General features: G+C 42.0%; 1 pseudogene; it reads right to left on the bottom strand.

Moving 5' to 3' along the window:
* Nucleotides 1-502: 502 nt before the first annotated feature.
* On the bottom strand, nt 503-15,202 carry LOC142442513 (inorganic pyrophosphatase pseudogene; annotated as a pseudogene).
* Nucleotides 15,203-21,111: the final 5,909 nt, after the last annotated feature.

Here is a 21,111-nt window from a genome sequence, read left to right as displayed (position 1 = left end):
CAGATAAAAATTAAAATAAAGAGTATGAAATGAAAGACCACCAGCAATATTTTAAAACCCAGAGAAGACATTTCTGTTATGAAACAAGCAAGACAATTTGAATAAGTTCAAATGGAGTTGAAAGGAATCTCCAGAATACTCTATGGTCAGCTTAAGAATGGTTAAAATGAAATAGCTCAGTATGTAAGTAAGATTCAGTAAATTCATAAGGTAACATATCCTGGACCCTCACAGCTGCAAGTAGGCTCAGCATACAAGTGTTCATAAAACTCGAATGAGTTGGTATATGACATCAGTGGAACTTAACTTGTGTCTCTCTGAATCTCAGGGAAGAACACATTCTTTGGGAGAGTTCATTAGGGGATTGATTTGCACTCGTTAAAGCAGAGAGCGAGACCCAGGTGCAAGAATGGGATATGCTCTGAAAAGGCAAAGAGGTTACTGGAAGCAGAAGCGCCAGCCTTCCAGGACAGGTGGATAGTTGGAGAAGGTTAATTTCTACCTAGCATTTCAGATCCACTTTGTCCCCATTACCATCTGAGGAATAGAAGAGATGAACAACCATAATGCTCTTTTTTCTCCACTGGTTGCTAAGCAACACCTGGGAGAAGGTCCAAAGAGCAGAATTTAAAATTTAAACTTTTTATTTTTAAAAATTCTCATTCCCCCCTTGTCCTTGGAGACCAGCCATTTTTCATGGTATGTTTTTGTCTAAATCCTTGAGGCTAGACACTGGATCTTAAACATAACAATTATCATGTAGTGTGCAATTACATATGCTGAGGTATTAATTTGAGTGCTTTGGAGCTCTGGAACTGTTATTCTTGAGCTGCTAACCACAAGATCAGTGGTTCAAAACCTCCAGTCACTCTGCAGGCACAAGATAAGACATTATGCTCTTACAAAGATTTAAAGTCTCAAAAATACAAAGGAGTAGACCAATTCTGTCTAGTAGGGTCCTTATGAGTTGGAACCAACTCAGGATCACTAAGTGAGTAAATTGGGCTTATTAATGTATTTAACTTGGTTCATTAAAAACATACATTTATGAATATTATTAGTCTCAATTTAATATGGAAACACATTTGATTTAATTTAACTTAATTTAAGATTAGACATATTGAGTTGCATTATTCAAGATAAGTTTGGTTGTGATAAATTAAACCATTTTGTTGAATGTTATAAAGTTGCATTTTGACTTAGAGTGACACAGTATGACACAGGAGAATTGCTTCATCAGTTGTTCTAAGTGGCTGCTGTACTTGGAAAACACTGGATGGCAGTGGGTTTTCATTACAGAAACAGATAGTCAAGTGTTTCTTTGATGGGTTAAAACTGCCAAACTTCCTTCCCAGAAGAATGCACGACAGAGGACAGCACTGAAGATGCAGCCTGGGAAGTGTGGCAGGTCTGCCCAGACCAAAGGAGAGAGAGAGAGAGAGAGAGAGAGAGAGAGAGAGAGAGAGAGAGAGAAAACAGCAGCCTGGCCCACCAAGCTTCCAGGATGACATTCCCATGTGGAGCAGCAAATGCACAGAGAGGACCATAGGGTTGGCCTCACCAGGAGACAGGACATTCACTTACTGACCTACAGCGCCATGGGGGCAGCACTGGAGACACAATGTGGAAATTGTTCCTCATCTGACCCACCCCCACACCAGAGCATACCATGAAGGGAATTCCCAAGGAATTCTGAAAATGGACATTGGACCTGGGGGTGGGGAGTGTGGACCGCATGGCTTGGCACGGCTTCAGACCAGACTAGAAAACACTCATGAAGTACCAGCAGACAGGCCTGCCACTATTCATAGGGTAATTTGGGGCAGTTTTGTTTTTCTTTTGTTTCATATCTATCTATATTAAATAGGCATGATAAAAGATCTCTGGGAGAAGACAACAGGACCAAAGGTTCTGGGGGAACAGGGGAGAGGAGGTGGAGGTGGGGAAAAGGGAGCGGGGAGCCAACAAATCCAGGGACAAGGGAACCACAAGAGATCTAAAATAGATGGCAAGGAGGGCATTTGAACGAGTGGTGGTAAAGCATCCACAATGGCCTTGGCAGCACCAGCGTCACACTTGAAGGGGCTCCCTGACACTGTTGTATCCATGCAACTGATTCCTTTTCCATGTTTTCTTAGTCACCAGTGCTTTCTATTGTCAGGGGTGCTTTTAACAGTATCAACGGCAAAATCCTTATCTTCAAATTCTGCATTGAAAGCAAACTGGTTTTCTGGTTTTCCATTGGGAATCTTGTACCTTCTGAACCAGTCCACAGTAGCTTCTAGATATCTGGGCTTCAGACGTTTGACATAATTAATATCATTGAAACTGGCCGCGTGCGAATCATCCACATTAATGGCAATGACTTTCCAGTCGGTCTCCCATTCGTCAATCATGGCGAGTGGGCCCAAAATTTTCACACGGATTATCTCTCCTCTCATGCATACTTTGCCTCCAATTTCACGCACATCAATTGGGTCATTGTCACCACACCAGCCAGTGTGTGTATCATTGTGCCCTGGATAGCCCAGAGAAAGTACAGACAGCCAAATGAAGGTGGAACATGACAGTAGGACAGGAACAAAGTAGAACGAAATAGAGGAAAGAACTAGGAGGCAAAAGACATTTATAGAAAAATAAATATAGGCATGTGCGTATGTAAATATATTAATATATAATGCTAGGGATATAGGTCTATGTACATATATTTATAGGTTAATGATTGAGGTATCAGACAGACATTCGGCCTCTACCCAAGTCCTCCCTCAATGCAAGAACACTATGTTCTAATAACCTGGCATTCTGTGATGCTCACCTTCCCAACATGATCTCTGAAGACAAAATGGGTGCATGAAGAAAGGTGGTGAAGAAAACTGATGGTGCCCAGCTACTATAAGATATAGCATCTGGGGTCTTAAAGGCGTGAAGTTAAACAAGCAGTCAACTAATAAGGAAGCAACAAAGCCTACATGGAAGAAGCACTGTGTGATCAAGAGGTGTCAACAGAATCAAGTATCAGACATCAGAAGACCCCAAACAAACAACCATTTTGATGCAAATGAGGGGGATCAGAATGGAGACCCAAAGCCCATCTGTAGACAATCACAGATCCCCTCACTAAAGGGTCACAAAAATGAATGAACCAGCCAGGGTGCAGTATAGCCCTGACGGAACACACAACATTCTTCTAGATCTTTAATGCTTCCCCCCCCCCCACTATCATGACCCTAGTCCTATCTTACAAATCTGGCTAGACCAGAGCATGTACACTACTACAGAATAAGATCTCTTGACACACAGAATCCAGGACAGATAAACCACTCGGGATCAATATTGAGAGTAGCAATGTGATGCGATGCCATGAGGGTAGGAGGAAAGTGGGGGGGGGGGGGGAGAAGGGGAAGCAAGGAGAAACTGATCACAGTGATCTATGTACACCCCCCACACCTCACCCCACCCCAACCCCCTGCCACAGGAATGGACAACAGAAACATGGGTAAAGGGAGACAGAAGAAGGTGTAAAATATGAAAATAAAAAGATTTTGTAAATTATCTGGGGTTCAGGAGTGTGGAAGGGTAAAGGAGGGAAGGAGGGTCAAGCAGAAAGAAAATGTTTGGGATGATTATGGCCCCGATAAAATGGATTACTTTAAATAAAAACTTCCAGCCTTTCTACCTTTCTGTTGGGCAAGTCATTGTGGTGCCCCAGTATCTTATAGCATGAAAGGTTTGTTTTTTAAAGAGTCCTTTCTGATATGAACACAGGGGACGCTTCATTTCTACCTTCTTCCATTTTCCTTTTCTTGTTATTTTTGTGTAAATATTTCTTGATGTTTTATTTTATTTTTATTTTTTATAAATAATTTTGTTGGAGACTCTTACAACCTTTATAACAATTCATACATCAATTGTGTCAAGCACATTTCACTTATGTTGCCATCATCATTTTCCAAACCTTTCTTTCTACTTGAATCCTTGGTATTGGCTACTATGTTCCCTCCTCTCCTCATGAACCCACAGTAAATTATAGGTTATTATTATTTTTATAGCTTGCAACATCCGCTGTCTTCCTTCACCCATGGTTTTGTTGTTCAAGCCCTCGTCATAGCATTGCTACTCCAATTATTGTCCCAGAATGGTTTACCTGTCCTATCTGTACCAGTGTACATGCTGTGGTCTAGCAAGATTTGTAAGATAGGCCTGAGGCCATGATATTTGGGGGGAGGACATAATAAAGAAATAGAGGAATGTTGTGTATTTTGTCAGTGCTATACTGTACCCTGGCTGACTAGTCCCTTCCTTGTGGTCATTATGGGGGGGATGTGCAATTGTCTACACATAGGCTTTGGGTTTCCACTCTGATACCCCTCATTGGCATCAATATGATCGCTTGCTTTGGATCTTCTGATGTTCGATGCCTGATACCTGACACTTCATGATCACACAGTGCTTCCTCCATGTGGATTTTGTTGCTTCCCTGCTAGAGGGCTGCTTGTTTAACTTCAAGCCTTTAAGACCCCAGAAGCTATATTTTGTAAAAGCTGGCACCATCAGTTTTCTTCACCACCTTTACTTATGCACCCATTTCATTTTCAGTGATTGTATTGGAAAGATGAGCATCAGAGAATGCCAGGTCATTACAACAAAGTGTTCTTGTGTTGAGGGAAGACTTGAGTAGAGGCCTACAGTCCATCTGCTACCTTTATACTTAGCATGCAACCATTTTCACATAGGCTTATATCCCTATCATTATATCTTATGTTTATTTGTATGCATACCTATATTCATACCTCAATAAATGTCTTTTGCCTCCTAGCTCTTTCCTCTATTTCCTTTTACTTTCCTCCTGTCTCCCTATCATGTTCGACCTTCCTTCAGCTCTCAGTAATTCCTCTAGGTGGCATTGAACTTGATGAGAGCCTGCCAGGCATTCTACGCCCTCCTCACCATCGATTTTAAATCCCTTGTTGTTCTCTTGGAGTGAAGTTTTGTGTTTGTTTGTTTGTTTGTTAATGTGTATCTTCTACCCAAGTTTTTGTAATTCCCACCAAGTGATTGGGTGAGACTATGCAAATTGGTCGCTATTAGTTATCACTCTTCAGCTCTAAAGATGAGCCATCTTCAAATCAGTATGAGAAGAGAGAAACCCCACAGACCTTGGAAAAGCATGGTCGTGACCTCTGTCTGAAATGGCAGAGGCTGCTGAGACTAGGCACATCACCAACTGTGACATGGAGACTCAAAGGAACAGCATTGAGTCTATAGGTACCTTCTCCTTTTCTGGCCCAAGACTATGGAATTGTGAGACAGAGTGGCAAGTAGGCTGGCTTCCTGGCCCATGGTGGGCAAAGTCAAGGGACCCAGTGACTGAGGAATTAAGAACCAGAGAGGGACAGGGCTTCCATGTAGCTGAGACACTGAGACCCAGAGAGAGACGTGACTGCTAGCTGAGAAGAATGATGACTATTCTTACTGTTTGCCGATCCTGATTTACAGTAACGTATAACTTCCTTAATAAAACCCATTAATTGTGAGTATCCTCTATGAGTTGTGTATGACTACTGCAATGAATTGTGGAACCCAGCATAAAAGTAGAGTGGTGTGGGAGGAATGGCTGGTGTCAGAATAGGTAATGAGAGATAATAGGTAATGGTCCATGGAGGCATGGCAATAGGGAAGGCAGAGGAGGTCTGAGATGGCCCTCTAGTATCCTTAATTGGCATTCATCACCGCAAAGGAAATCCACATCCATTAACAGTTATTCCTCATTCTTGCCTCATTCAAAACCTTGGACATGAGTAGTCTGCTTTGTGTCCCAATAGATAGACCAATTCCAGATATTTCATATGAATGGAATCACATAATAACACTTTATTGCCTGGCTTCTTTCACTTAGCTCAATATTTTCAAGGTCTAACCAAAGCATAACTGCACTCTTTCACTTCCTTTAATAATTTATTGTAGAAAATATGCTTTTCATTTTCACTGTGCAATCCAGTGGCATGTTTTACACATTAAGGGATCTTTCACATATAATAAGATGTAATAGTTAAAGCATGCTAAGAAGAGTTGTACAAGCATCACCACAATCAACTTCAGAAAATGTTCTTCTTTTCCGTACTCATTGTTGTTAGGTATCCATTTCCCCACAAGCCTCCCTTGCCGTGCCCCTAGTCAATTGTGGTGGATGTAATTAGGTTAAAGTATAATTAGACCACGGGATAATGGAGTACAGCAAGAGGCTGCATTTCGGGTTCAGGAAAACAAAGACCAAGAAGCCAGGTGACTGAGAGACAGAGACTTGGTTGCCATGTGGCTGAGAACACTTCCCCTGAGGCCTGGGCTGCTGGCTGAGGAGAGGGGTTGTCATGGACCAATGACTGTATCCTTATTGTAGGCTGGTCTTATTTACTTCCTTATTTATTACTCCCTTCATCAGTACACTTAATTGTGAGTGTTGTCTATGAGTTCTGCGTGGCCTTTGCAATGAAATATTAAACCCAGCTGAGACGCAGAGTGCTGTTGGAGGAAGCATAGGTGTCAGACGAGGTGAGGAGGCAGACATGATTCCCGCCCATGACAGTAGACAAGCAAGAGGAGGTTCTATATATGTCAGCCTCCATTGCTGCTCCCTGTAGCACTATCAATGGCTGGAATCTTGTTTCCCACTGTTGCCTTTAGTGTAGCCTGGATTTCTACCATCAAGATCATTAGCTCTTGATCATATGCTATCTCTCAGTATATATGTGATCCCATGGTCCTGATGTAAACTAATTTTAAAATATATTCATTTGAAAATCAGGAAGTATTTTTTAAACATGAGCAATTTATAATAGTAAATTGAAATAATATAAAGAGTACAGGGCTTTATGGAAAATGTTATAGAGCTTTATTTTTTATCATTTTATTTGGGGCTCATACAACTCTTTTCACAATCAATACATCTACCCATTGTCTCAAGCACATTTGTACATATATTGGTAGCATCATTTTCAAAGCATTTTCTTTCTCACTGAGCACTTGATATCAGCTCCTCATTTTACCCTCCATCTCCCTTTCTCTCTCCATCATGAACCCTTGATAATTTATAAATTATTATTTTTTTCATGTCTTGTACTGTCCAATATCTCTGCCCACCCCCTTCTCTGTTGTCCACCCCCTTGGAAGGGGGTTATAAGTATATCGTTGTGATTGGTTTCCTCTTTCTCTCCCCACCTTACCCTTATCCTCTTGGTATGGCTACTCTCAATATTGGTCCTGAGGAGTTTCTCTGTCCTGTATTCCCTGTGTTTGCAGCTCTTATCTGTGTCCATGTACATGATCTGGTCTAGCCAGATTTGTAAGGTAGAATTAGGGTTATGATAGTTGGGGGGAGGAAGCATTCAGGAACCAGAGGAAAGCTCTATGTTTCATCAGTGTACAAAGCTTTATTAAAGAATTTTTAAGTAAAACAAAATTAAAGAAATAATTTGTAATGTTCATGGACAGCAAAGCATATTTTGTTGCTTCTTTACGTGTTCTATAAATCCAAATTGATCGATATAATGCTAAGAAATTTCCAAGAGTTATTTTTTGAAAAATGTGGCAAGCTAACTTAAAATATTTCATAGGAAAGTCCAAAAGGCCAAGGATAACCAAAATACTGCAGAAGAAGAACAATGTGGAAATTGCCTTTCTGAATACTTAGCATTAGGTGATGGTAATTAAAGCCAGATGGTGGTCTACTGACTGAAAAATAAATGCATGAGATTAAGAGTCCAGAAACAGATCCTTACATATATAGAGATTTTATTTATGACAGAGCCAGTGATGCAGATCAATGTCAAAGATATATATTCAATAAATTGCCCTAAAGCACTTGATGTTTCATATTGTTAAAAACAAATTTTTCTCATTATCTCACACCATACACAAAATCAATTCCAGGTGGATTAGCTATTTAAATCAAAAAATCAAAGACTAAAAAACTTCTGGAATATCACATAGGAACTACTATGACATCTGGATAGGGAAGCCTTACTAAATAAGAAATGGAAGGGAGGGTGTTGTTTATATCTCCACAAGGAAAGAGAGACCAGACTTCAAGCCAGTGCCCCAAGGTGTGAATGCAACATACTGGCATGGAGTAGGGACCCAGTGGAGAGGTCTCAGGGGGGCAGGGGGGGGCTGGCCCCAGTCCCAAATAATAAGTGGATGACTGCCCCTCCCCCAGAAGAATTTATTTCAAAGGACGGCATTGAATCTGCAGCTCTGGGAGAGGGACATATCTTATCAGAGCAAATGGGAGCAGATGAAGGGGGGAATAGGAGAGAGTGGAGCACCTCCTGGCCCTCCAGGACTTGAGGATGATGATCCCAATTAGAGCAGCCAGTCCACAGAGAGGACCACATGGCCAGGCCCACTAAGAGACATGATGCCCCTCACTGACCCATGGCCCTGTGGGGAACAGCACTGGAGACACAGTGTGGGAATTGCCCCCCATCTTATCCCGCCACACTGAGGCAAATCACTGGGGGAGTGCAGCGGAACAGCAAGGGAATGGAGTGGCAAGGTCCCCAGGGAATGCTGAAGATGGACTTTGGGGCCAGGGCCTGGTGCCCCAACAGACTGGACTGGAAAACACTTCTAAAGGTCAACAAACGATCCTTGAACTAAAAAAAAAGAAAGAAAGAAAGAAAGAAAGAAAGAAAGAAAGAAAGAAAGAAAGAAAGATGTAGAATGCACAAATCATGAGGAAATGAATGATATTCTTGGAGATATTAAGAACATATGTTCATTCATAAAGAAAGTGAAGAAACAGACATGACAGGCCACAAACTGAGAGAAGATGTTTGGGAATCTACAGGGAAGCTTCAGAAAGTGTGTGGAAAAGTTGAATTTTAAAATAATGGAATTTCTTTGGGAGCTTTTTGAGACTCTATCGGGTAAGGGCATCTTAGGATCCAGATGATTGTAGAGAAACATTCATCAATAAGTAAAAGGTAAATAATTAATTTTTTTAATATGGGGTAAATCTTGAGTGAATATTTACCTTAGAGAAGACTTAAAGACTAATAAATAATTAAGTGTGTGCAATTCACTAATAACCATATTAATACAAATTAAACCATTTATTGTAAAACATTGGGAAAATTCAAGTCTGAAAATACTATATGTTGATAAGGATATGAGTCAATCAGATTTAACTACCTTGTACAAAGCAATCTGATGATATTATGTAGTAAAACTGAAGACATCCAAATCCCATGACACATAACTTTCACCCACTGGCATATATCGTACAAAGACTCTATCTAGCCCATAAGGCACTTTAATACTATTGATAGAAACATGAATACATAGAAATAGTGTTTAACAATGTACCACAAGGTCATTTCGTAATGTTGATAGAAACACCAGATACAACAACAAAAAGGAAACAACTTAATTTTCTATGAAAACTGAAACAGGTAAATGTAGACGGCTGTATCCGTATCCTTCTGGAAGACGATACCATTTTCAATATTCCTCTGCAACACCGTATTTCAAATGCAACAATTCTTCTTTGGTCTAATTTATTCATTCTCCAGCTTTCCCCCGCTGATAAGGCAACTAAAAATACCATCTCTTCCTCACAGCGACATCTTGGCTCTTTAGCACTTGAAAGCGGACTTTTGCAGATTCCTGTGGTGCAGGGCATCCATTGACTTTTTAAACTGCCTATATATTGATTGTGAATCCAAGTAAACTGAAATGCTTGGCCACTTCCGTCTTTTTTTCCATTTAGCCCGATGTTATCTAGTCCGGTTGTGAGGATTTCTGTTTTCATTACAAAGAATTAGAAACTATATCAAGGACTAGGTTCTTCACCAACAAGTATTTCAGCCCCTCTCAGAGTTCCACAGGCATTTGCATATCACACAGTGTTAATGAATTTTGCTCTAGTCTTGATGTTTCACTCAGCTTCAAGGAATCTAACTTCTTGCCTGGTTTTCTCAGCATACAGAATGAATAAGTATCTTGACATACACTTTCCTGCTTTTAAACCAAACCCTGTGTTCTATTCTTAGCCCATGGGCAGGTGCTGTCTGAGCATAATAAACTGCTCTGGAAGCCCTGTTTTCTGCAGTCTGCTTCTGTAACGATTTATATCCTTGCAAACCAAATGGGGCAGTTCTCCTCTATACTAAGTTATTATATACTCTATACTCTAACTATGAGCCAGAAAAGACTGTAGGGCAATGGGTTTGAATTTTGTTATTGCCAGGCAATAAGGAAGTTAAATACTTCATAGTAATGATCTCATTTGATTTCAAACTTTTAAATATTTATATTCATCAAAAGAAAAGGCAACTAAGGCCCAATGATGTGACAGGCATTTGGGGAGGGGCAGTTATAAGTACACAAGTAGCAACTCTTGGCTCCCATTCATGTCAATCAGTCAGTCAATTAGCATTAAGGTTCTTCCTACTACCAAGAACGTTGAATAATGTGACTTGAATGACCTCCTTACATGTAGTTAAGGAGTGTGACCTACAGAAAGAGAGGTGAAACTGAAAAAGAAATCATCTACCTTGGAAAATACGCATATGCCAAATCACAAGTAAAGAGATAGGAGAAGCTAATACAATAGACAAACTTGGATTTGTTTTCTGACAGGATTATTTAAAATCATCCAAGTCTGTGGTTGTGGAAGAGACAGAGGGAACAAGCAAGGATGGAATAATCCTTTTGTGTGACAGGCACATTTACTGCTCTCTCTTCTCTTCTGCATGAGTCCTGTGATGTGGCCAACACCATTGCATCCACCCAACTCTGCACCTCCCACCGGCCTGTGATCTCCCTGCATCTGCATCATTGCATGTGGCTATGTGAGTCTGAAGAGGGACCTGTGGACTAGTATCAGACTTCCGGACTGGAGTTGGGCTGGGCTGGGATGTTTTATTGATGCATAATTACCTCTTGGTATAAAGCTTGCTTACACATATATGTTTCCTTGGATGGATTTCTCTAGTGAAGCCAGCCAAACATATTGACATTCAGTAGACATTTGCTCTGTCTCACAGTTCTATCTACTTTTTCAGATAGGTTCTATAATTCAGTGAAATAGCCACACAGAACTCACAGCCAGTGATTATAATTAAGGGGTTTGTTGAGGAGGTTAACGGGTTGCAATTCATGAGAGAAATGCTCAGGATACAGTTATTTAGTCCGTGCAGGCTCCTCTGCCTTGCTGGCAGGTAAGGCTTTCTCTGGTCCTCAGCCTCTTGACATGGTGTCTGTCCTGCTCAGGTAATGTTACAAAGTTCATGTGGGCCTGCTAATAAATGCCCAAGTGGCATGCCATTCTGCTGTGTTCCTTAACCAGGAAGCACTCAGCTTTAGCCCCACAGCTCAGAAAATACAGCTCCCCCAATTAAATGTCTAGAGGCACCTCACTCTATAGGCCAGTCTCCTTCCCCAAAGCATTCAGTGACATGGCTCTGGGGGCTGGCAATCCCACCATTGTGTCTCGTGCTCTGGTTCCTGCTGCTATTGCTCCTCTGCTACTCCTCTGGTGTCATAGCTGTCTCCTGGATCAAGGAGGTTCACGGTGCATGAATCCCAAGATCGACATGGCACACTGCACCCCTGACTTGTACTGGTGGAGAAAGTCCCCTCACTGCTTCTGAAATGACTCACTTTTTACCCAGCCGCATGGAAATCACTCACAGCAAAACCATACAATCCAATCAGTATTTTCTTCAACTTTTTTAACCTAGATCCCTGAGGAAAATGAGGGTCATGTGGTGGGAGGAACAAAGGCTACGGTTAGAAGACATATATCCAATCATCCACTCACGACTCTGCAGGATTTAAAGCAGCCTAGAGCCCTTGCTCATCCTGCTTTTCTGAGAGGAGGAAATTGGCGAGCTGGGTCCAGATCCTCCGTGGAGAAGTTGAGAAGCCTTGGAAAATGTTCCTTCCTCTAGGGTTCCCTGCCCTGGGGTTCTCTTGCCTCCTCAGCACAGTGGAACACGGAAGTGTGGAGCGAAGGAAGAAGAGACCCAGCGTCATGGTGAACTAATCAAACTTCAAACACGGGAGGGCAGAGGCCAGCATACTCATTTCGGATGCCCCATCAATGACCAGATGCTCTGTGAGTACTCATGGCAACCCTTCGTGTGTCAGAGTAGGATAGGATCCACGGGATTTTCACTGACTGATGAAGCAGAAGCAGAGACTCAGATCTTTTTGTTTTTTGTTTTTTGCCCAAGCCACCTGGTGAACGCAATCTGACAACCTTTCAATAGCAGGTGAGCTCAGTCACCATTTGCACCATCGACGACCTCCCAGTCTCTTAGGGAAATCCTTATCAAGTGCTGCAAATTGGGAGACTTGACAGATGTGACATAGTGGTCACCCGTGGGACGGCTAACGACGAAGGTCAGCAGTTGGAAGCCACCAGCAACTGCACAGGAGACAGACTGGGCATTGGATCCAGACACGCGCGGGGGCACTTCTACTCTGCCCTACAGGGGCACGATGAGTTGGCATCGACTCAGTGGCAGCGAATCGGTTTGGGTTTTTATCAGCTATGCATTGCCTCGTAGTTCTGGAATGATGAGTCTAAAATAAGGGTTTCATGTGACTGCCTTCCAAGGACCCTGAGGGCGAGGCAAACGTGTCCCATACTCTCTCCTAGCTTCTGAGGATGGCCAGAGATTCTGGGTATTTCCTGGCTTGTAAATCCCTCCAATCACTGCCCGTCTCTTCACAGGGCAGCTCTCTTTTATAAAGACACCGTGGAATTGGAATTAGGCCCCACCCTCCTCCAGTATGACCACACATCAACTTAATGGACAGGTTCTTTGAAGACTCCTTTCTTTTTATTAATCATTTTATTGGGGGCTCATACAACTCTTATCACAATCTATCCATCCATTCATTGTGTCGAGCACATTTGTACATTTGTTGCCATCATCATTCTCAAAACATTTTCTTTCTACTTGAGCCCTTGGTATCAGCTCCCCATTTACCCTCCCTCCCCCACCCACCCTACCTCATGAACTCTTGGTAACTTATAAATTATTTTCTTAACAAGAACACATTCATGTACAAAGGGTTAGAACTTTTAGCATATATTTGGCAGGGTGGGGTGGGGGAACAATTCAGGCCATGAAAGAATCCTGTGTCATTCGGGGAACAATGTCAGCAGGGCAGAGGGGTGTTGGGGGCAGTGAACCTTGTTCTATCTCTTTGGAAACGACAGCAACCATACCCCTCACCACACACCTCTCTGAGAGCGGGGAAGGGTTAATGAGACAGCATGCGCAGTGCTCTGCCGAGAGCTATTACTGCCTTACAGGGGGAAGAAATCTCATTGCTGCCAGCAAAACAAGTCTGACAATTTGATGAGGTGTGAATCTTTTTAGTGTAACAGTATATAAACACGGCGTTTTTTTCATCCAAGTCTTCACTCCGGGCACACACCCTGATGCATTTTTATGAGGCCATTTCTCCGTGACTGTAAATATTTTGTGCTTGCCCTTTTCCTGAGCGAGCAGGATGTGCTGACCAGGGGCCTGGCTGACTCTCTAAGCTCATTTCTGAAGCTCACCACATTCTTTGGGAGACATGTTAAGAGGCATATTCGCATTTTGTACCCCTGTCCATGCCTTCCTTCTGTCCAATACAAATTGTATCATGCAAGGCCGGGGGCAAAAACAGAGGCAACTGTTGGAGACGGGCTCAGCCACTTCACAGTGATAAATATGGATCCGCAAGATTATGACCAAGATATGGAAGTAGAAAATCATACCATGCCCTATTCCAAATTAGTTCCCTATCACCCTCTGCTATAAAATCTATGGGGGCAGAGTAAATTCCCCATGGGGTTTCTGAAGCTGTCTATCTTTACTGATGCACAAATTCTCACCTTTATCCTGCAGAGCATCTGCTAGGTTCAAATTACTGACATTGTGGTTTACAAGACAATGCTGAAACCTTAGCCGATATATATATATATATATATATATATATATATATATATATATCTTCTCTTCTTATAGAATTATGAAATCCTGATGGCATAATAGTTACACATTGAGCTATTAACCACAAGGTCAACAGTTCAGAACCACCAGCCTCTTTGCAGATGGACAAGGCTTTCTACTTCTGTAAAGAGTTACAATCTCAGAACCCTAAGGGCAGTGCTACCCTGACCTATAGGGTGGCTATGAGTTGGAATCCATCAGATAGCAGTGAGTTTCTTATAGAAGTGGGCTCTTTGAATTAAAAGATAATCGAATTTCCCCACAAACTTTTGGAAGCTCCCTCATACTAGAAGTATCAATTCTACCAAGTCCACGCCCAAATAGCTCCAATTCAACTATTTCCATTGTTTTGAGCGCTGCCTCCAAACGGGCTCCTGACTCACGATGGCATCATGCACAAGGTCACCATGATGTGTTCCATCGTCTAATCATGGCCTGATATTTCCAGCTTGATTTCCTGGGCTTTCTGGGCTCTTCATCTGGGAGCTCCCCAGAAACCTGTTCAGCATCATAGCAACATGACAGCCGCCACTGACAGATGGGTAGGTGAAGGCTTGCATGATCAGGGATTGAATCCAGATCTCCCTCAGATATGGCAAAAATCCAATCACTGAACCGCCGCCGCCCAGTGAGCTAGCCCTCTTGCCAACCTCTCTCGGGTCTCTGTGGTTTGGAGGATGCAGCCCGCGCCTTCTCGTTCTGAACCCGCATGCTCACCTTGCACAGCGAAAGCCCAGCAGCCCGAGAGGGAAAGCGGGATCTCAGATCACGTTTGTGTTGTGCAAGCTTTGCAGCTGCTGCTGCGGTTAATTGCCATTGAGGCTGCCTCGGCAAGCTGATGTGGAGCACAGTGAACAAACACTGCCCGGTTCGGCACCACTCTCACAGTTCGTGTGTTGGGACTCATCGTCCTACCCACGGTGTCAGCCCATCTCGAGACGGAGTTTCCCTTTTTCACTAACCTCTGCCTTACCCAGCGTGATGTTCTGTCCCAGGGACGGATAGCTCCTGAGAACGTGCTCACAGTAGGAGAACCTGAGTTTTGCCGTCGGCGATTCTAAAGAACATCCTGGCTGTGCTTCATCAAGACAGATCTGCCTGTTCATCAGGTATCCATAGCACTCTCCATAGTCTTCCGCGGCACCATGATTCAAATGCACGATTCTTCCTCGGGCTTTCTTATTCATACCTGAGCCTATTAAAAAGGCTATGGCTGGGGGTAGGTGTACCTTAGTCCTCAAAGTAAAACCTTTCCCTTTAGCACTTTCTTTTTTAAGCAGCAGCAGCTGATTTGTCCAAATCAGTGATACTTGAGTGTTGCTTCCATGAGAGTTGATTGTGAATCCAAGTAAAATTAAATCATCAACAGCTTGACTCTTTTATGAATTTCTTATGAAACTCGCTTTGGGTCTAGTTATGGGGATTTCCACTTTCTTGAGATTGAGTTGCAATTTATACCGAAGACTGCCATCCTTGATCTTCAATAAGTCCTCTTACTTTCAGTAAGCAAGATTATATCACAGCAACGTGCAAGCTACCGCAGAATGACAGACCGAGAGATGAGAGAGGCAACCCCACAGAAATACGTCTACGACATTTAAAATCTAGAATCTTCCACCTGGTTTTCAAAATATAGATTCTGCTGCTTTTCTTCAATCTCTACTTTACTCCCTCCCCTGCCTACTCTAGTGACCAAAATCATCCTTTGTCCACGCTGGGTTGTCATTGGGTGCCATCAGTCGGGCACCGACTTTTAACATGTTATGTACAACAGAAGGAAGCATCGCCTGATCTGTTCCACCCTCGCAGTTGTTTGTGTGTTTGAGCGCAGTATTGCGGTGACTGTGTCAGTCCCTCTTGTCCAGGGCAGTTTTCTTTATTGCTGTTCATCTACCAAGCAAGATGCCCTTCCTTACAGATGGGACTCCCTTAATATGTTCAAAATACATAAGACAAAGTCTCACCTTCCTTGTTTCTAAGACGTATTCTGGCTGTACTTCTTCCAAGACAGGTGTGACTGTTTGTATGGCAGTCCATCATTCAAATACTTTGATTCTTCTTTGGTTTCCTCATTCAATGTGCAACTTGCACACGTATGCGAAGCAATTCTTAATACAATGGATCAGGGGGCACTTTAGTCCTCAAAGTAACATCCTTGCTTTTCAATACTTCCAAAAGGTCTTGTGCAGCACATTTACCTAATGCAATCCATCATTTGAGCTCTTCACTGCTACTTCCAGGAGCACTGATTGTGGAGTCAAGCAAGATGAAAGCCTTGAGAACCTCGTTTTTGGGACATTTATCGTGATCTCACTATTGATCCAGTTGTGAGGATTTGGGCCTTCTCTGCACTGAGCTCTAGTCCATACTGAAGACTGTAATCCTTGACTTTCATCTGCAAGTGTTTAACGTTCTGACTTTCAACAAGTCAACTTTGCTATCTTCATATGGCAGATAGTCCATAAGCCTCCTTTCCAATCCTTTGCTTCATTCTCTATATAATATAGATTCTTTTATCATTTGATCAACATATGGATTGGATAAATATCATGAGAGGACGCAACTCTGACCACACACCTTTCCTGCTTTTAAATCATTCCAATGGTCACCTAACATGTTATAAAACAACACCATTAATATCACATGCATGTAAAATTTTTCTGAAGATCATCTAGCAATCGTTGTAGCCGTACATTGACAGAGAACTGCCAGAGGTGCAGGCCAGGTTCAGAACAGGGCATGGAGTTGAGCCAAAAGCAGAGAACATCAGAAAGATGCTTACCTGTGTTTCAGTGACTCTGCTAAGGCATTTAGCACTGTGGTTTATCACAAACTATGGATAGCTTTGAGAAGAACTTCAGAACGCACCATTGCTTTCATGTGGAACTTGTACATGGATGAAGAAACTGTTATGCGAACAGAGCAAAGGGATATCACATGGTTTAAAATCAGGAAAGGTGTCTACACTTTAAAGACACTCAATCTGTTTCTACCTTTAGTCTTGTTATTTGCTATTATTTTCTGTCTGAAACCCTAAATACACTTTCTATAGGTTTTCATTTGGTTGGCATCTTTTTATCATGTCTCAACTCAAATGTCGCCTCTTCAATAGCCCCAATCTTATTTTTGAATTGAGTGAAAGGTTGCAGATTAATTTTCCATTCTACACTCATATGCATTTTATGTCATGCCATTGATAGCAATTCCCATAATGTCACATCACTTGTGCTTTCTCACTGTTTCTCATTTCCATTTGTCCATCATTCTTAACTCCTGTTTGGTCCTTTTATGAATTCTACTTCATATCTAAAATGGATGAATATCCTAAAGTGTGTATCTCCCTAGTGTTATTGTTTTTCCTCTGTAGATTTATCTATAGTTTGGCTTAAAATTGACCCATGCACCAATCCCAGGTTCCATATGAGAATGTACCCTGAGATTCAGAGGATTTGCATTGGCAAGTTGTCAGAAGATGATTACCAGACTTTTGTCCTAGTTGGCCTAAATTTGGAAGCTCTGCTGAAAATAGACTAGCATCATAGCAACAAGCAGCTTCCACTGACACACAGATGGTTGCCATGCATGGGACGCATTGCCTGAGAAGCAAACCTGTATCTCTTACCAGAAAGGTAGAATTTCTACCAATAATCCACCGATACAATGCTTTTTAAGATCCAATTCTAGGAAATCCAATCAATACAACTATTATTAAAAACTTCCGCACCAATCTCAAGAGCTAGTGATGAAGAAGTCAAAGAATTCTACCAGTGACTTCAGTCAGCAATTGATCAAACATGCAATCAAGGTGTATCAATGGTTATTGGTGATTGGAATGCAAAAGTTGGAAACAGAGGAAGAGAGATTATTGGAAAAATATGGACTTGGTGATAGAAACGAAGGTGCAGATCCCATGACAGAATGTTTTGAAAACCAATGACGTCTTCATAGCAAATAACTTTTTTGCAACAACTATACATCTGGACTTCCCCAGATGGAATCCAGGGAAATCAAATCGACTACATCTGTGGGAAAACACGGTGGAGAACAGCTCAATATCAGCAGCTACAAACCAGACCAGGGGCTTCCTGTAGAAGAGTAATGCTCATATGGAAGTTCAGGTTAAACCTGAAGAAAATAAAAACAAGTCCTCAGGAGCCAAAATACCACCTTTAGTCTGGTCCACCTGAATTTCGAGAACATCTCAAGAACAGATTGGGCACATTGAACACTAATGACATAAGACATGATGAGCTGTGAGAGGACATCAAGACCATCATTCATAAATAAAAGGAAGGTCATTATGAAGGCAGGGGAACAAAGAAAAGATCAAAGTGGATGTCAGAAGGGACCATGAAACTTGCTATTAAACATAAAGTAGCGAAAGCAAATGGAAGAAAGGATAAAGTCAAGCAACTGAGTAGAAAATTTCAAAGGGCAGCTCAAGAAGAAAAGCCAAATGTTATAATGAAATGTACAAGTACCTAGAATTAAAAAACCGAAAGTGAAGAATATACTTAGTATATCTTAAACTGAAAGACCTCAAGAAATATTCAAATCCTTGAATAGAAATTTTGAAAGATTCTCGAGGAAAAATATTGAATGATGCAGGCAGCATCAAGAGAAGATGGAAACCAAGAGAAAACAAAAGACTGAATAAAAAGAGCAAAAAATAATAATAACTAGCAAAAAAACAAAAGAGGGACTTGGGGAAGGATAAGGCAGGGGAAGGGAGCAGTGAGCAAACAGTGCCATAGACAGAGGAACAACTAGGGAATTGAAATGAATAATGAGGAGGATGGAGATATCTTGAGAGTGTTGGAGCAACAGTAATTTAGCTGAGTGGAATTACTAAGAGGTAGAAGAAGGGCATGCATGATGGGAGGGGCGAAGGAAGGTAAAAGGAAACAGAGGAAAGATCTGGTAAGCTAAGCTATGGATAAAGGTATAAACATAGGAGTGTATATATGTAAATATATTAATTTATAAAGATAGAGGTATTGATGTATGCACATATATTTATATGGTAATACATTTAGGGAATAGATGGACTGTTAAAACTCTACCTCAACACAAGAACACTTTGCTCTAACAGCCTGGCATTCTGTGATGCACACCCTCCGAGCACAATTGCTGATGACAAAACAATGCACAAGCAAATGTGATGAAGAAAGCTGATGGTGCCCGGCTATCAGAAGATATAGCATCTGGGATCTTAAAGGCTTGAAGTTAAACAAGAGGCCATCTAGAAGAGAAGCAACTAGCCCACATGGAAGAGGCACACCTGCCTGTGAGGTCATGTGGTATCAATGGGATCAGGTAACATGCATCAGAAGACCCCAAACAAGCAAACAAATGGGGGAAAAAAGACATGTTGTTGAGAACAAAGGGGGTCGGAACAAAATCCAAAACCCATCTCTAGACAGTGGAGCATCCCCTCACAGAAGGGTCACAAAGAAGGGATGAGTCAACCAGGGCACAGTATAGCACCAATGAAATGCATAATATTCCTCTGGTTCCTTGAAATTCCCTTGTCCCCATCCCCCATTCCTCCTGACCACTATCATGACCCAGTCCTTGCTTTCACTGTGGGCTAGACCAGAGCATGTACACAGGTACAGATAAGAGCTCACGACACATGGAATACAGGTCAGATAAACCCCTAGGGAAACCAGGAGGGCAGGTGGAAGGTGGGGAAGCTAGGGACGGAAGGGGGAACTGACTACAATGATCAACACATAATCTCACCCCACCACCCAAAGAGATGAACAACAGAAACCATGGGGGAAGGGACACAGTGGTCAGTGTAAGATATGAAAATTAAAATAATTCATAATTTATCAAGGGGTCACGAGAGTGAGAGGGGCATGGGAGGCAAAAAAGAGGAGCTAATACAAAATGGCTCAAATAAAAAGTAAATGTTTCCAACATATGTACAATCGTGCTTGATAAAAATGATGTATGGATTGTTATAAGAGCTGTAAGAACCCCCAATAAAATTATCTTTTAAAAAAAGAGAGAAGACAGAAAGAGTACACAGACTCAGTGTACCACAAAGATCTAGTTGACAGTCCACCATTTAAGGAGGTGGCCTATGAACAAGAACTAATGTTGCTGAGGGAAGACGTTCAATCTGTGCTGAACGCTTTAGCCCCAAAACAAGGTCCAGGAATTGACACAATCCCCATTGAAATGATTCAGAAAGCTGGAGAGCATGGGAAGCACTCACTCCTCCAGCCTAGGGAATTTGGAGGACAGTTCTATGGCCAACTGACAGAAAGAACCCCACAAAGAAAGATGAGTCCCCCACCCTACCCCGAATGCTCAACTGATAGAACCACATCACTGATAGCTCACGCAAGTAAAATTTTACTTGAGATCATTCAGTGACGGTCACAGGACATTGACAGGGAATTTCCAGATGTCCAAACCAGATTCAGAAAAGGACATGGAACAAGGGATGTCATTGCTGACATCAGATATATATTGGCTCAAAGAAGAGAATGCCAGAAAGATGTTTTACTTGTGTTCCATTGGCTATACAAAAGGCATTGGACTGTGTGGACCATAATAAACTATGAATCACCTTGAGAAGGATGGGAATTCTGGAAAACTACATTGTGCACATTTGGAATTTGTACATGGATCAAGGGGGAGTTGTGAGAACAGAACACGGGAATACTGAATGGTTTAAAATCAGCAAAGGTGTGTGTCAGGGTTGTATCTTCACACCATACGTCTTCAGTCTGTACGCGAGCAAATCACCAGAGAAGCTGGATTATGTGAAGAAGACTGTGGCATCAAGACTGGAGGAAGGCTTATTAACAACCCGCACTATGCAGATGACACAACCTTGCTTGCTTTACGTGAGGAGCAATCGAATCACTGGATGAAAATCAAGAATTGTAAGCCTTCCGTATGAATTCCAACTCAATATAAGGAAGACCAAAAATCCCTCACACCTGGACTAACAGGGAACATCATGATAAGTAGAGAAAGGCTTGAAATTATTAAGGATTTTGTCTACTTGGATCTATAATTGATGCTCATGGATGAAGCAGTCAAGAGATCAGAAGACACAGGGCATTAGGTAACTTTG

Source organism: Tenrec ecaudatus, chromosome 3, assembly GCF_050624435.1.
Source record: "Tenrec ecaudatus isolate mTenEca1 chromosome 3, mTenEca1.hap1, whole genome shotgun sequence".
NCBI classification, from domain to species: Eukaryota; Metazoa; Chordata; class Mammalia; order Afrosoricida; family Tenrecidae; genus Tenrec; species Tenrec ecaudatus.
The sequence above is the reverse complement of the archived record's forward strand: the minus strand, read 5'-3'. Positions and strand labels throughout refer to the sequence as shown.